A 16,209-nucleotide genomic window follows, 5' to 3' on the forward strand; every position below is an offset into this window, starting at 1 on the left:
TGCCACCCCGAGTGTGTCTGTCTTGCTGGTGGGACAGGAAATATCCAGGGGTGGTAATGGAGGAATCTGGACCATTGGTTGTACGGCATTTTTGCTGAATGTGACTATATCAGATGCTGCTTGGCCAGTCTGTGGGACTGGTGTCACACTTTTGGCATGTTTCCAGGTGTTAATGTGGAGGACTACGCAGGGTTGATTGCTCTTGGTGTGCCTATGTTGTAACCAAATCCAATGCCTCGGCCAAAACTGGGCCTTGTGTCTGGTTTTATTCTTGTTAGGCTTTTTATGTGGCTGATAACAGGCCCGAGGCTGCAGGGGCTGTGTAGCAACAAAAGCCACTCAGAAGCATGTCAATCAGTGGAGGTCAAGTTCAGCAGCACATAAGAGTAGACCGTGAAGTACTGGCAAGGAGCAGCATTGTGAACGATTTGAGGGCTGATGTTGATGCCGGTGGAGTCTGTACTGGGAGTAGTATGGGTGATGAATAGGTCAATGGGATGGATGGTGAGAAATTGGAGGATGTGATAATGGGCAGGCAGGGACAGATTATCGGAGTTTCAACAGTCTAGTAGGAACATGCGAGGAGAATAGCAAACAGAATATTCCCTGCAGTGCCCTTCCACTTTCGTATTTAGAACAGGATAAAGATTAATGAGGAAGTAAGTCTTCAAAATGGAACGTTTTTGTTCCCAGTAGTTGAATAGCTTTGAATTGCACCCTGACTCATACACTAGGGTGACATAAAACGTATGTAAACAAAGGACAAGAAATGCTCAGTTGCTCCATTGAGCAATGTTCTCTGTGAGTTGTGTGGCCACGGGGCTGTCTAGCAACCCAAATGTTCCCATTCAGGCCATGTACAAATAGGTCGGTTGTGAGTGACAGCACAAAACTTTTTAAGGAGCCATGCATTTAAATAAATCATTCCTTTTTTTTAACAAACAATTTTATTGAGGTAGTTTTTCAACATTGTAAACAGTTACAGACATCAACAGAAAGAAAGCAAAAAAGGCAAAAATGTGCAAACATCCACGTACATTCAATACTTCAATAGTAACATACTGCACAAGCCCGCTCCTCTCCCATCGGCATTACCCGCCAATTTATCCCTCCTACTCTACTCTACTGTAACCCCCCCCGCCAACCCCCACCCCCCCTGCTGATGCTCACTCTCCCGCAAAGAAGTCAATAAATGGTTGCCACCTTCGGGCGAACCCCTGTACAGATCCCCTCAAGGTGAACTTACTCTTTTCCAGACCCAGAAAACTTGACATGTCCGAAAACCACAACTCAGTCTTCAGGGGCTTTGAGTCCCTCCATGCCAATAATATTTGTCACCGGGCAAAGGCCTCCTTCTCACCCTGGACACCCGGGTCCTCCGAAACCCCAAAAATTGAGGCCCGGACCCATCGCCACCCTTGTTTTTAGCACCCGGGACATGATCTCCACAAATCCCTCCCAGTACCCCCTAAGCAAATAAATCATTCCTAATAAAAATAATGAGAGGGAATATTGCTATAAATCATGTTCCACACTGTCATGGTTCAACGCAGACGGGCGCGATTCTCCGATGCCGCGCCGCATCGGGAAAGCCGTCGTGAACTCGGCCGAGTTCCATGACGGCTCGAAACGGCCCCGATCTCGATCGATTCTGGCCCCGGAAATGGGCTAGGAGCGGGGCCGCGTGAAACATGGTGGGGGTGACGTCTTAAGCCCACGACGCCCGACTGACGCCCGAACGACGCTGCTCCGCATCGTAAAAGGGCGTGAGCGACGGCAACAAGGGAGGGGGGGGGAATATCCAAGCCACGGAGGACCGCCCCGAGGTTCCGTGATACTGACCTCGAGACCCTCCTCGATGAGGTGGAGCAGCGCAGGGGCATCATCTGCCCAAGACGAGGGCATCGCCACCCTTCCAGCGTTGTGCGACGGGCCTGGCGTGAGGTGGGCACGGCAGTCAGTGCTGTGGGGCAGACCCCTCGGTCTGGGGAGCAATGCCGCAAGAAGCTCCACGACCTCACCAGGGCTGCCAGGGTAAGTGCCACGAGGGTGCCCCCGGGTCACAACCCTCCCACCCACCCCCATGTCCTTCATCACCCACCTCCCCCCCGGGCACGAGGGGGAGGGGAAGGGGGGGGCAAGAGTGAGTGGAGGGTGGTTAACAAAGTTGTCACAGACCCACATGAGCGCTGCAACCCCCTGGAGAGATGCCATGGTGTAGCTGCAACTTTCCCCCCAACCTGTGCCAATATCTGAACGCCCTGATGTTCCCTGCCGAATTGTGATGCTCTATCCATGGCCCCCCACCAACAGGACAAGGCTGCTCACAACAGCCGGGAGCGGAACAGAACCGGAGGGAGTTCACCCATTCTGCACCCCCTGACAGTGTTCGAGCAGAGGGCACTGGACCTTGCTGGGGGATCTGCCACCCGGGAGGTCACGCAATGTGAGGTTGGAGGTGCAGAACCAAGTGAGACAACCCTGCATGGCAACCCCCCCCCCCCCTCCCCCCCCCAGCCCATCCTCTGTCCCCTCACACTCTACCCACTGGACCCCCATCCTCTGTCCCCTCACACTCTACCCACTGGACCCCCCCATCCTCTGTCCCCTCACACTCTGCCCACTGGACCATCCTCCGCCCGGCCGAGCGTGTCGAACTAACCCCGTATTATTCTGTTCCCTAGGGCGTGTTGACGAACGTCCAGGGCCGTCTGATGCCACAGCACCCAGGGCCGCACGCCAGAGGGTGGCAGGAGGTCAGCCAGGAGTGTCATCCTCCAAATCCGGGACTCTCGAGCAGGATGCACAGAGGACGGCGACGCAGTCAACGCACTCACCTGATGCAGAACCATACATGGGCCGCGTGCGCCCTGCGCTGGGATATGACTGGGACCAGGACACTGCTGGTTTTATGACGGACGAGGACCTAGAGCTTGCGGCACTGCTGTCTCCCACACCATCCACCATCCCAGAGACACTCACCTCGGTTGGGCAATTAAGTGATGAGGCTCCTGGGTCACGGTCTGGTGTGCACCACACAGCTGAGCCGGGACAGCAGGTGGAGGTCGGAGCAGCCGAGGGGCTGGATGGCCAGAGGGCCGGCCAGGCCCAGCATTCAGCTGGCTCCCGATGTTTCCCGGGTTCCTGGATTTACTCGACCCACGTGGACAGCCGATGCATTTTGAAACCCAGGGACACAATGACGGGATGAGGGCCGTCTTCCAGCAGCTGCAGACACAGTTGGAGGAGTCAAACCGCGTCCAGGAGCAGGGCGTGGTGCCGCTCATGGCAGCCACCCAGGCCGACACCGCACGGGTGGCGTCCGCGGTCGAGGCAATGGGTGAAACGGTATCAGCCATGGGTCAGGTTCTGCAAGGCGTTGGGCTTAATGTGCACGCGTCATCCATGGCCCTGGAGAGGGCTGCCCTCTCACAGGCAGCAATGCGCCAGAGCCAACATGACTGCCGGCGCGCTATGGGCCCTGGCCGAGTCTCACCAGGCCATGGCACAGTCCCAGCAGGCCATGGCACAGTCCCAGCAGTCAGTCACGGAGAGCATCGACTGCCTGACGCACGTGCCAGATGGCGTCGCGCATTCACAGGTTGAGGTCGCACAGTCTCTGGCGGGATTGTCTCACTCCCTGGACTCCATCTCAGCGAACCTTCGGACCCTGGTCGATACCGTTGCAGGCCTCCAGGACTGGCAGCGGCAGGTGTCAGTGGTGCGATGGGGCACCTCCCCGCTCGCACCTCCATCCCACAGTGAGGCCCTGGGGCCACCGGGCTCCCCGAGGGAGGAGGAGGTTCTGTGGCTCATCCCATTAACTCCATCACGGGCGTCCCTGAACGCTCGGACTACCCCCGTCTCATCCCTGGTTCATTGGGTGGGCAGAGGGCAGAGCAGGGTGGCACCACGTCATCCAAAACACCCACAGAGCAGCCTGGCCCATCAAGGCCGGAAATCCCCATGTTGCAGGGCGTGATTCTCAGCTGTCCGCCTCCACTCCTGCTGTATCATCTGGGGATTCACTTAGACGTAGTGGTAGGGTCCGTAAGGCAATTAAGAGGGACACATAGTAAGTTGGCACGGGTGAAGGGCACAGTTTAGTTGTCGGGGCTAGGGCATCTGTACTTAATATTTACCATTAAACTCACTGTTGCACCTAACTTGTAAGACTGTGTGATTTTTCCGTTGCCACGGGATCGTGATAGTGACCGAGTGTCGCTGGGGTTGACGAGCGGTGAAACGTCGGTGCCGGGTGTGCAGTCCCTGCCCCTCCCCCCACCCCCTCCCACAGCTACCCCACGCGGGCACATGATGGAGTGTCCGTGACGATCTCAGTGACCACCAAGGTGGATGGTTCAGTTATTGCCGTGAGTCAGACTTTGTCTAACGATTCTGAGCTCACAGCTCATCGCAGAGCGGGCTGTCATCATTCAACATGGCACTGATCACACCCGCTGACACAGCCATCAATGTCGTGCCAACCGTTGTGCCGCAGTGGTAAGGGTGGTCCCGAAGTGCAGCAGTGTGCACGGAGTGGGGGTGCGGGGAGGGGCTGGGGGAGATGTTGGGAGTTGTGTGCTGACCGTCTGCACGACTGGCGATGTGGGTGGCAGTGGTAGTGTTCAACAATGCCATCGCACGCGACGCATGAATCGTGCTGGCACCAACGCGTCTTGTGCCCGCTGCACTCGCCGGTGCCGTCGTGCAGCCTCCTGGACATTACCAGCACCTGGGTTGTGTCTGCGTGCTGCGCCCGATGCACCACCAACCTCCTCCACCTCCTCCTCCTCCTCCTCCTCCACCTCCTCCTCCTCCTCCTCCGACTCCTCCACCGGGGCATCTCCCCTCTGCATTGCAATGTTGTGCAGCGCACAGCAGACCACAACAATGCGAGCGACCCTCTCGGGCTGGTACTGCAGGGCCCCTCCGGAGCGGTCCAGGCACCCGAATCACATTTTCAGCAGACCAAAGCAGCGCTCCACCACACCCCTGGTTGCTGCATGGGCCTCATTGTAAAGGGTCTCCGCGTTGGTCTGAGGCCTCCGTATAGGCGTCATCAGCCAAGACCTCAGTAGATAACCCCTGTCGCCCAGCAACCAGCCCCTCAGCCAGGGGAGCCGTCCCTCAAACATAGCGGGGATGAATGACTGCGCAAGAATGTACGCATCATGCACACTCCCAGGGAACCTTGCGCACACGTGCATGATTTTCATGTGGGGGTAGCATACCACCTGGATGTTCATGGAGTATGTCCCCCTCCTGTTTGTAAACACTTCCCTGTTGCCTGCAGGCGGGCGCATGGGGACGTGAACACAATCAATCACTCCCTGGACCATCGGAACTCCAGTCTTGTATGTGTCCAGACACCTCCTCTATTGACCCTGTCACAGTATCAAAGGGTTGGATAATGGTCGAGAGGTTTAGAATTCAGCAAAGGAGGAACAAGGAATTGATAAAGAAAGAGAAAAGGGAACATGCGAGTGAAGCTACCAAAGAATCATAGAATTAGAATCATAGAATTTACAGTACAGAAGGAGGCCATTTGGCCCATCGAGTTCTGCACCGGCCCTTGGAAAGAGCACCCTGCTCAAGCCCACGCCTCCACCCTGTCCCCGTAACCCAACAATCCCACCTAAGGGGACATTAAGGGCAATTTAGCATGGCCAATCCATCTAACCGGCACATCTTTGGACTGTGGGAGAAAACCGTAGCACCCGGAGGAAACCCACGCACACACGGGGAGAATGTGCAGATTCCGCACAGACAGTGACATAAGCCGGGAATCAAACCTGGGACCCTGGAGCTGTGAAGTAACTGTGCTAACCACTATGCTACCATGCCACCACTTTGCTACCGTGCCGAAATTTAAAACAGGTTGCAAATATTTTTGCAGGAATGTATTAGGAAGCGATTAAAGGAAGTAATCGTAAGCCCATGAAAGACAGAGATAAATAGAATTACAATGTGGGATAAGGAAATGACTGAGACATTAACTAAATGCTTTGTATCTGTCTTTATGGTAAAATAGCTCCAGAAATGAAGGTGAATTCCGCACCTTTGGGGAGACCCGACGCCGGAATGGTTGGCGCCACACCGCTACACCGGGACCCCCCGCCCCGCCGGGTAGGGGAGAATCCCGGCCCATAGACCCAATGGCCTGCATCCTAGAGTTTTAAAAGAAATAACTGCAGGGTTCTGATTTTTCAGAATTCCATAGATTCTCAAAAAGGTCTCAAGGATTGAAAAGACAAAATACTAAAATTTATTATTAGGGATGTAGTGTTTGGAACAAAGAACAAAGAAAAGCACAGCGCAGGAACAGGCCCTTCGGCCCTCCAAGCCTGCGCCGACCATGCTGCCCGTCTAAACTAAAATCTTAAAGAACAAGGGGGAGCTTAGAAAATCACAATATAATTAAGTAGAGACAACACAAATTTATGGAAGGGCAATCATGTTTGACAGGCCTGGTAGTGTTTTTTAGAGGATGTAACAGGTAAGACGGATAAGGAAGAGCCCATGTTGCGTATTTGGATTTTCAAAAGCATTGGACAAGTTGGCACACAGAACACTGTTACACAAAATTGGGGCAGGATTTTTCCACTCGCCTGTGGTGTATTTTCCGGCTCTGGACGTCGCTTGCCATTGATCGGCGCTGGAATCTTCTGGTCCCACTGATGTCAATGGCGTTTTTTGTAGTTTGCCTGTTGCACCACCGGGTAACCCGCCATGGTGAGGTCACCATCGGCAGAAGCGAAAGACTCCGCCGGCTGGAAGAGCTGAAAGATTCAACCCAGAGCTACTTGTACCAAAGCCCCAGATGTCCATGGGCTACTTTCCCCTTTGAGGGGGAGAGCTGACTGGCGGTGATTTAACCTGACGATCACTACACCTCAGGCAAGGGGAAGGTTGAGAAGGCGGGGCCTTCATGAATAACCTCAGCCGGTACAGAAATTGAACCCAAGCTGTTGGCCTCACTCTGTATTATGAACCAACTGAGCTAAACTGACTGTTTATACTGTGAGTAATATATCAGCATGGATAAAATAGAGAGGAGGAAAAAAACAAACATTTTAAGGTTGACAGGCTGGAGCCAGCAGGGTATCACAAGGATCCATACTTGGGCCTCAATTACTTACAGGACTCGATTTAGGCAAAAGATTTCGAAGTGTAATTTTGGGCAGATTTGGCCAGGTGTTTACCATCAGCTTTTTGGTTGAGATCCAGACCCGGATTCACCCACACTGTGCGCGTGATCTAACGGCTACGTCGTGCCCCACACGGGAGGCGACTCTGCCAGGAAGTCTTGTGAGAGGCCTCTCTTGAGGTGCCAGTCTGGCAGTGCCAAGGTGGCCTTTTTCCTACACCGGTGATCGGGCCTGGAGGGGTGCCCTTCCCTTATGAGGTGCAGTGCAGGAGGGCTTGAGGACCCCCTGTAGGAAGCTGGATTTGGGCCTCTCCAGGGATTCACCCGGCATGCCCGGCTCCACGACAGACACAAGTTGGCTGAATCGTGGCCACTATCTATTAATGACTTAAAAGAGAGGAAACTTTGTGTAATGTATGCCAGTCGCTGACAATATAAAGTTAGATGGGAAGTGAGGAGGACGTAAAGCGGCTGCAGATGAATATAGATGGATTGTATGAGTGGGGAGGAACGTGGCAGATGCCATGCAATGTAGTGAAGCATGAAGTTATAGAATTTCTACAGTGTAGAAGGAGGCCATTCGGCCCATAGAGTCTGCACCGACCCTCTAAAAGAGCACTCTAGATAGGCCCACTCCACTGCCCTATCCCTATAATCCCGCCCAACCTGCCCATCTCTGGACCCGAAAGGGCAATTTTATCATGGCCAATCCACCTAACCTGCACTTCTTTGTACTGTGGGAGGAATCCAGAGTACCCAGAGAAACCCCCGCAGACATGGAGAGAAAGTGGCAACTCTTTTTTAAAAACTTTAAAATACCCAATTTTTTCAATTAAGGGGCAATTTAGCATGGCCAATCCACCTACCCTGCACATCTTTGGGTTGTGGGGGCGAAATCCATGCAAACACGGAGAGTGACCCAGAGCAGAGATCGAACCTGGGACCTCAACACCGTGAGGCAGCAGGGCTAATCCAGTGCGCCACCGTGCTGCCTGAAAGTGCAAACTCCACACAAATAGTCATCCAAGGCCGGCCACTTTGGCAAGAAATATTAAAGTATCGCCATACTCTGCTTGGGATTTCCCTTGTCCTGGGTTTCATGGATCAAGGGGACAGATGTTCGGCCCATGCAGAGTCCAACTGAAATTTGTGTCCTGTCTTGTGTCCTGCCACATTGAGACCTTGTAGATAATTTCCCACTTCCTCCAGTGCACCTCTGGCCAATTTATAATCTGGAGAGCACCGCTGAGCCCACGGAAATTCAGAGCTGTTGCCTTGTGGCCAAACTGGTTGCTTTGTTTGCAGTAAATAAGCTTTTGGTTCACCACATTCCCTGACAATCCAAAAGTGCAGTTTACAAATCAATCAATGAAAGCATCTCTTCATAGCCCCATAAATGCTTCTTCCCCATCTGACTCTTCAGGTTCATAACCAAAAGATAATAAGAGTAAAAATGATGACCCCAGCAAAGAAACATCTAATTAGGGCAAACCCACCGCATGACCTGTGTCCAGATCCCACACTAGATCAGAAATGGCTTCAGATCTCTGGCAGGATCCTTCACAGAGCCCTATCTAAACTGTATTGTAAAAGACAAATCACTACAATGCGAAAGACAAGGGTACAGATGATATGTTTGTGCTACAAAACCCTATCACTCCTGGAATACGGTGAAGCATGCAGAGCATTCAGGATGCTTGTGATATGTGATATATTACAGTATGATGTTGTTCCCGTACCAGCCTCCCCGAACAGGCGCCGGAATTCCAAGGGAGGAGGAAGTACTGGATCTCATCCAGTGGTCTTCCACCAAGGAGACTCAGACAGTCTCCAGCTCTTCCAATTTCCCCCCCTCTCCTGACACCGTGCAAACTCCGGAGCAGAGGCCAGAACAGGGTGGCACAGCAATGCCTGAGACATCATTAAGATGGCTGGAGCCCTCTGGCTCCAGGTCCTCCAGTGGACAACTGTCAAGGGCATCAATCAGACCTCAAAGGGAGTGATCTCAGGATTACTACTGGTGCCACGTGCTAGTCAGAATAGAAATGACAGGATATATGGGATGAATACGTGGCTGAGGGGCTGGTTTAGCACTCTGGGCTAAATCGCTGGCTTTGAAAGCAGACCAAGGCAGGCCAGGAGCACGGTTAATTCCCGTACCAGCCTCCCCAGACAGGCGCTGGAATGTGGCGACTAGGGGCTTTTCACAGTAACTTCATTGAAGCCTACTCGTGACGATTTTCATTTCATTTCATTTTCATTACATAATATTATACAATTAAGGTCAGAATTGTACAATTTGGCACAGAAAGTTGGTTCTACAGCTAATCTTTTCACCACAAAGGACTGAAAAATCACCTTCCTACAGGATACAACTATTAAAGCTCTGTTGAGTCCTCTACACCCCATATGCACTCCAGCCTAGGCCTGATTCTGCGCCATGATGGCGAGGTTTTCTGTTACAGTGAAAATTCCAGAAATGGACCAAATTTCTAAGTCCCGCCTCTGATCTCTGCTTTTCTCACCTTCATGGGAGGTGTTCTGAAGTCAGGCCAGGCTTCGCACATGCTTACTTCATGGAAACTTTCCATTTAAATTACCAGCTGCTGCCACTGAAGTGTGTTTTGGAATCGAGCGGGTGAATCCTGGAGTTTGCAGGGCAGACCAGGTAATAGGAGGTCTGACTTTGGTAGATTCTTTGGATAGCTTAGGAGAAGCCAGGTACCCCCATGGACAGGGTCCCATGACATCTTTGGGAGAAGCCAGGCACTCTTTGGGAGAGTTTAGGCACCCTTTAAGATTATTAGACTTAAATATGATTATGCATTTTTACGCACAAACTCATTGGAACTGTCAAGCTGTCCAGGAAATGTCAAACTGTCAAGGAATGGACAAGCTGTGCAGGAAGTGCCAACACTGTTAAAGCTGCTCAAGAAGTGACAAAGGATGCTAGGTGAGGTTACATCAATGGGGTAGGGCATATGGTATTGTGTGGAGGTATGAAGTGCCATGTGTTTACACTGACTTGGCATATAGGGTATTAGCGACCATGGGGATGGGTAGAGGGGCCTAGATTGACATTGGGGTTATGAAGAACCATGGGAGGTGGGTGACAGAAATGGGTATAAGGATGGAATGGCATGGATGGGGTATGTGTGGAAGGGTGAAGGGTGAGGGCTGGAGGAATCTTTTTTATTTAAACAAAGTGCCAAAGCACAGAGGCAGGCCTTTCTCCCTACCCACATCTGAACCCAGCACCCACCAAACTCATTCCGCGGTCACCCGCCCTGATCCTATTTCAGCCCGACCACCATCCCCATCTCCAACCGAAAACCTGACCGTGGGCAAGCATTTTTAGAAGATTGAGTTTCACCAACTGAGAAATCACCCAACTCTGCAAACCTTACATGGAGATAAAGATCTAATCCAAGTCTTCCATTGAATCTGGAAAATAGAGTAAATGTACATCACTTTGAAACAAAATGTTGATACAACCCGTCTTTTTAACATTTATTTTATTTGTTTGTGTTTATTTTAACGTAATTCTCAAGAGTTTCGATTCATATATTTTAGGAAGCCCTTGTGCATTGCTTGCAAGAGGAGAATGTTGATGCTAGGAGAAATGGCCATTCCAATATCCCCTTTAGCGTGAATGCAAGGAGACAGGACACCTCCCAACTCAACCCCAGGCAATCAGACCAGAGGCTGGATAATGCGCTTCCCTGCATGTAGGTTTGAAGATGGGATGGCATAAAAAGTCCAGCAAGCACTGTGCCCACCCCCTTACCCATTCGTATCTGCCCCCATATAATTGAATGGAGGATGGAAGAGCCAACAGTAGTTACTTAAGGGCCTCATTCAATTGCCATCGGTAATTTTACCCCCCAGACAGGGGCAGGCCCATGTCAGTCTGGAGACTTGGCAGCTTTGGTTTTGCAGTTAGGGTCAGGCGAAGTGGGATCCACCTTTACAGGCTCCCAGGGCCCTTCAGAGCACCCCCACTCATTATTTCACCTTTGCCATTACCATTCCCCTCTGAAATGAAAATGAAAAATGAAAATCGCTTATTGTCACGAGTAGCCTTCAATTAAGTTACTGTGAAAAGCCCCTAGTCGCCACATTCCGGCGCCTGTCCGGGGAGGCTGGTACGGGAATCGAACCGTGCTGCTGACCTGCTTGGTCTGCTTTAAAAGCCAGCGATTTAGCTGAGTGAGCTAAACCAGCCCTTGCACTCTGCACTCAACTCGAACCCAGCACACCCCACTCACCCCTCCCCCCAGAACCTCCCCCCCGCCCCCCACAACCTGGGGATGGATGGCTAGACACCAGACCTTGGACTTACTTTAGCTCCTTGGCCTGCGGTCCCAGCAATGGCCAACACTCCCGGTGGAGCTGTTGGACTACAGAGCTGATGGCAATCCAATTGGCCTGCATCGCTCAGAGGTGGGACTTCCTCCTCAAAGAGGGACAGAGGTCTTGCCTCCAGCTACTTAACACTGCTCCCAGCATTAAATGGCCACGGGGAAGCCGTCGGGGTTTAGGTGAGCTCACCCTGCCTTTTAAGCCTGCAGTGTGAGACCTACGCTGCCCTATAAAGTCCAGGCTCATATTTGTCATTGACTTTTAAAGTCATGAACAATTCTACGTTTTAATTTCAAACATTGTTTACACTTCATCTTTATGTTCTGTAACACTTTGTAATAATTGTAATTATAATTATATGCATAGACATTTTAGGAGCATAGAAACATGAAAACATATGGCACAATAGGAAGCCATTGGGTCCATCATGGTAGCGGCTGCCGAAAAAGAGCTTTCCAACCTATTTCCAACTCTCAGTCTGTAGTTCTGTAGTTTACGAGATTTCAAGTTCATATCTAAATATTTTTTAAATGCAGTGAGGGTTCCAGGTGATAAACCTGCCCTTACTTTTGCTCCAATGTTTCTCCTATGGAGCTCTCCTCCCCCCCCCCCCCCCCCCCCCCCGTACTATTCAATCCCCCTCCGTTGCTGTCCCCTCCGTTCCCACCCCACTGTTTCTTCCCCCAGTTGATGCGTACTCCCCCCCCCCCCCCCCGCCCCGGACTTTGCCAGGCCTTCTCTCCCTTGCGGGAGATGCGCCGCAGCCCCTCACTCGCTCATGCTTCCTGGTGCTAGCTTTCCCGCTAGTATTGTGTCCCTCCTCCAGGGGACGGTTCTGTATCCACCCATCGCCCGCTGTCAGAATGAGGTAATGCAGTCCCACGCAAAGTATCCTTCGAGAAAGGGAATTAAATTAGTAAATAAATAAAGTCTCTTTGGGTGTTCTTTACATCGCTGTCCCTGTTGCCGTTTCTCCAGCCAGTTCTCCAGGACAAATGTGTCTGCGTCCCAGGGACTGATAAGAAATGTTCCTTGCCTTGGAATATAAACCAGAGTTTGGCCACGTTCAACATCCCAAATTTTATGCTGCTCTTGTGCAGGGCAGCGTTTGCCCTGTTGAACTCTGCTCGGCACTTGGCCAGGTCAGCCCCGAAGTCCTAGTAGATCCTCATCTGGTGAACTTCCTAGTTGCAGTGTTTTATCTGTCTCGTCCAGCGCAAGATGCTTTCCCGGTCTTGATACCTGTGTATTGTAGCGGTTATCACCCTCGGTTGTTCTCCAGTCTTGGGTTTTGGATGGAGCGACTGGTGGGCTCTGTCTGTTTCTGGTGGTTTGGGGAAGCTATACCTTCCCACCAGATTGTCCAGCATTTGGCCCACACACGCACTTCGATCGGCGGGCCCTCTATCCGCAGGCTTTTGCATCTTGATCGGTTCTCCTGATCCTCTATCTTTCCCCTCAGACTCCCCTGCGGCCAACCTTGTTATCTCCTTTTCCAAGGTGGCAATCAATCTCACTGGTCTCTTTAGGCCTTTTCTATATCCTTTATGGTGCTCTCCTGGGCTTCCGGTCGCCTCTCCACCTTGTCCAGGGTCACCTGCATGGCTTCCAGAGATTCCGCGACCTCCACCCTGACCGCTGCCTGTATGCCAGTGTTTGTCTCCTCTCTATGTTCTCTCAATTACCTTGAGAGAAACATCCTCCAAACTCCCTCTGGAGGGAGGGCGGGCTCCATTTCTCGTCTCCTTTCGGCTTCTCGATTTGCTGTTGCTCGATATCTCCGTTTGTGTTGATGTTGATTGAGGTGCAGGAATACTTTTTTCCCTGTATTAGCGGGCTATTTCGGGTAAAAGAGGCTATTTTGGGGTTTGTGGGAGGAAAGCCACCTGATGTGCGACTACTCAGCACATCCCCGTCACCGGAAGTCCTTCTTTCTTCTTGAAATTCTGTGGTCTAATGCTAGGTTTAGATGTGTCCCCAGGATGCACATCAGAGGTGGAGGCAGCCTCCTGGCTTTCCACGCCTTGTGGCCTCTGATGCCCTTGGTGAACGTCCTTCAGAGGGCCTGGAGTTGGAGGGCCCAGCCAACCTACCAGTGTCACTGGGTCACCGAGCCACCCTGTTCTGCCCACTGTCCTTGAGCTGCATCAGCATCAGGAGGGTGGATTCAGAAGAACTGGGGACACCCATTGTCTCCTTGGTGGAAGGCACCAATGCTTCCTCCTCCATCATGTTGCCAGTAGGGCCCTGGGAGACTTCATGGGATGGAGGGGCATCTGGAGTGAGCTCCAGAGGCCTCTGAGTCACCTGGCTCTGCCAGTCCTGGACGCTCCTCATTGTCTGCACCATGGTGTTGACGTCCTCAGAGATGCTCGTCAGTGACTGGGCCATATTCTGGAGTACCTCGGCAAAGTCTGATACACATTCCTCAGCGAATGGGACATAATGTCAAGGCCCTCAGCCTTGGTCGTCACCGACTGAGCCGTGCCTTGGACACCACCACTCAAGAAGTGGACGTCGTCCTCTAAGCTTTCCACTGCAATCATCACCCTGAACAGTGTTTGCCTCGGTGCCACGCATTGTTGGCACCATCTTCTGCATTTGAATCCTTTGGGACTCCTTGGATTGGATTGGATTTGTTTATTGTCACGTGTACCGAGATACAGTGAAAAGTATTTTTCTGCAAGCAGCTCAACAGATCATTCAGTACATGGGAAGAAAAGGGAATTAAACAAAATTCAAGAAAATACATAAGAGGGCAACACAAGATATACAATGTAACTACATAAGCATTGGCATCGGGTGAAGCATACAGGGTGTAGTGTTAATGAGGTCAGTCAATAGAGGGTCATTTAGGAGTCTGGTGACGGTGAGGAAGAAGCTATTTTTGAGTCTCTTTGTGGGTGTTCTCAGACTTCTGTATCTCCTGCCCGATGGAAGAAGTTTGAAAAGTGAGTAAGCCGGGTGGGAGGGATCCTTGATTATGCTGCCCGCTTTCCCCCGGCAGCGGGAGGTGTAGATGGAGTCCATGGATGGGAGGCAGGTTTGTGTGATGGACTGGGCGGTATTCACGACTCTCTGAAGTTCCTTGCGGTCTTGGGCTGAGCAGTTGCCATACCATGCTGTGATGCAGCCCGATAGGATGCTTTCTATGGTGCATCTGTAAAAGTTGGTAAGGATCCTCCAATTGGCTATGCACTCATTGGAATGTGGCTGACATTCTCTCCTAAATCTCACGGCTGTGTCCTATCTTCTGCGTCAGCGGGTGCGGGCAACAGCTGTGACACATCACCAGCGGTCTCCTGAGTGCTCTGCTCCGAGGTGGTCTCTTGGTGGCAGGGGGTTGGTGCAGCTCCGGATGGCCTGGCCTCATCAGATAGAGATCCTGCGAGAGAATGGACATGTCGTCAGTGAGAGGGAAGGATCATTTTGCCAGACATGAGCAACTCACTTCAGACAGGCCATTTGGATGAAGGGACAGTGGACCCTCACCTCTGTGGAGCAGGCCAACCTCGCTGTCAGTGATTGCTCTCTCCTCGGACCACCTCACAATTTCTAGGGCTCATTTCTCAAAGGGTGTGAGGGTCTGATCTCTGGGATTCCTCCCCCAGTCTTGACCTTTTCCCATTTAATATGGACTATCTTTTCCTGTGTGGACAAAGAGAGGGCATTGTGAACCGAACACTTGATGGGACAGGGGGTTTATAGCAAGTGGCTTGTGTGGGAAATGCACCTAGACATAAAGGGATTGTGCTGGTGGGTGCGAGGAGGTTTTGAGGAACATGCTTGAAGATTGGCTGCGCGGAGGGTGCAAGGTGTCAGCCAGTGAATTGGGAGATGGGGTTGAGGTTTGGGAATTGGAGGGGTAGCAGGCGGGACTGATTCCAGGACTGAAGTGGTAATTTACCCTTGCAGCTCATTGTCTTCTTCCAAGATGGCAGTCCTCCTGGTCATGCTGCCCAAACTGACAGCCGCTGCCATTGCCTCCCAGGTGGCAATGCTCACCCTCCTTCTGGTCCCCTGACCCCCCTGGGGGGAACAGGGTGCCCTGCCTCTCATTCACAAGCCTTGTCAGGTCGGCATTGCCAAAGCGAGGAGCAGGTCTGCCCACTGCCATGCTTGTGTGTTGACTGCGATTGAGTGGTGAGGGAGCGTTTAAAAGCAGCTCCCCCTTGTTAGCGGCGAACAGCTGAGGCTCGAGTTGGGCGAATCAGACAGCGAGGGAGCCGGGCATGTCAAGGTTCTTGTTAGCGGGGGCTCATTTTTGGCTGTTGATTACAGATCTCAGCAACATGCCCGTCGCGAAACTCCCCGTCAAACACACCCAAAACCGGAACTTTAACTTTGGTCCATTGTATCGCGCCCTAAATCTATACCCCTCTGTTACTCTTGATAAATAGAGGTCCCTCCTATCCACTCTATTTAGACGTCTCATAAATTGTGTTCACCTCTTAACACTCCCCAGCACCTTTTGTTAAAAAAAAAACCTAGGCCGGAATTCTCCCATCGGGAGACAAACAGCCGATGCCGGAGTGAAACCCGGAGGGCGCGATTCTCCGCCCCCCACGACGGGTCAGAGAATAGCGGGAGGGCCTTCCCGACATTTTTCCCGCCCTCCCGCTATTCTCCTCCCCCCCCACGCCCAACTCCCGACACGAATCGCTGCCGCCGGTTTTTTACGGCCGGCAGCGATTCAC

This window comes from Scyliorhinus canicula, chromosome 6 (assembly GCF_902713615.1).
Source record: "Scyliorhinus canicula chromosome 6, sScyCan1.1, whole genome shotgun sequence".
Classification (NCBI taxonomy): Eukaryota; Metazoa; Chordata; class Chondrichthyes; order Carcharhiniformes; family Scyliorhinidae; genus Scyliorhinus; species Scyliorhinus canicula.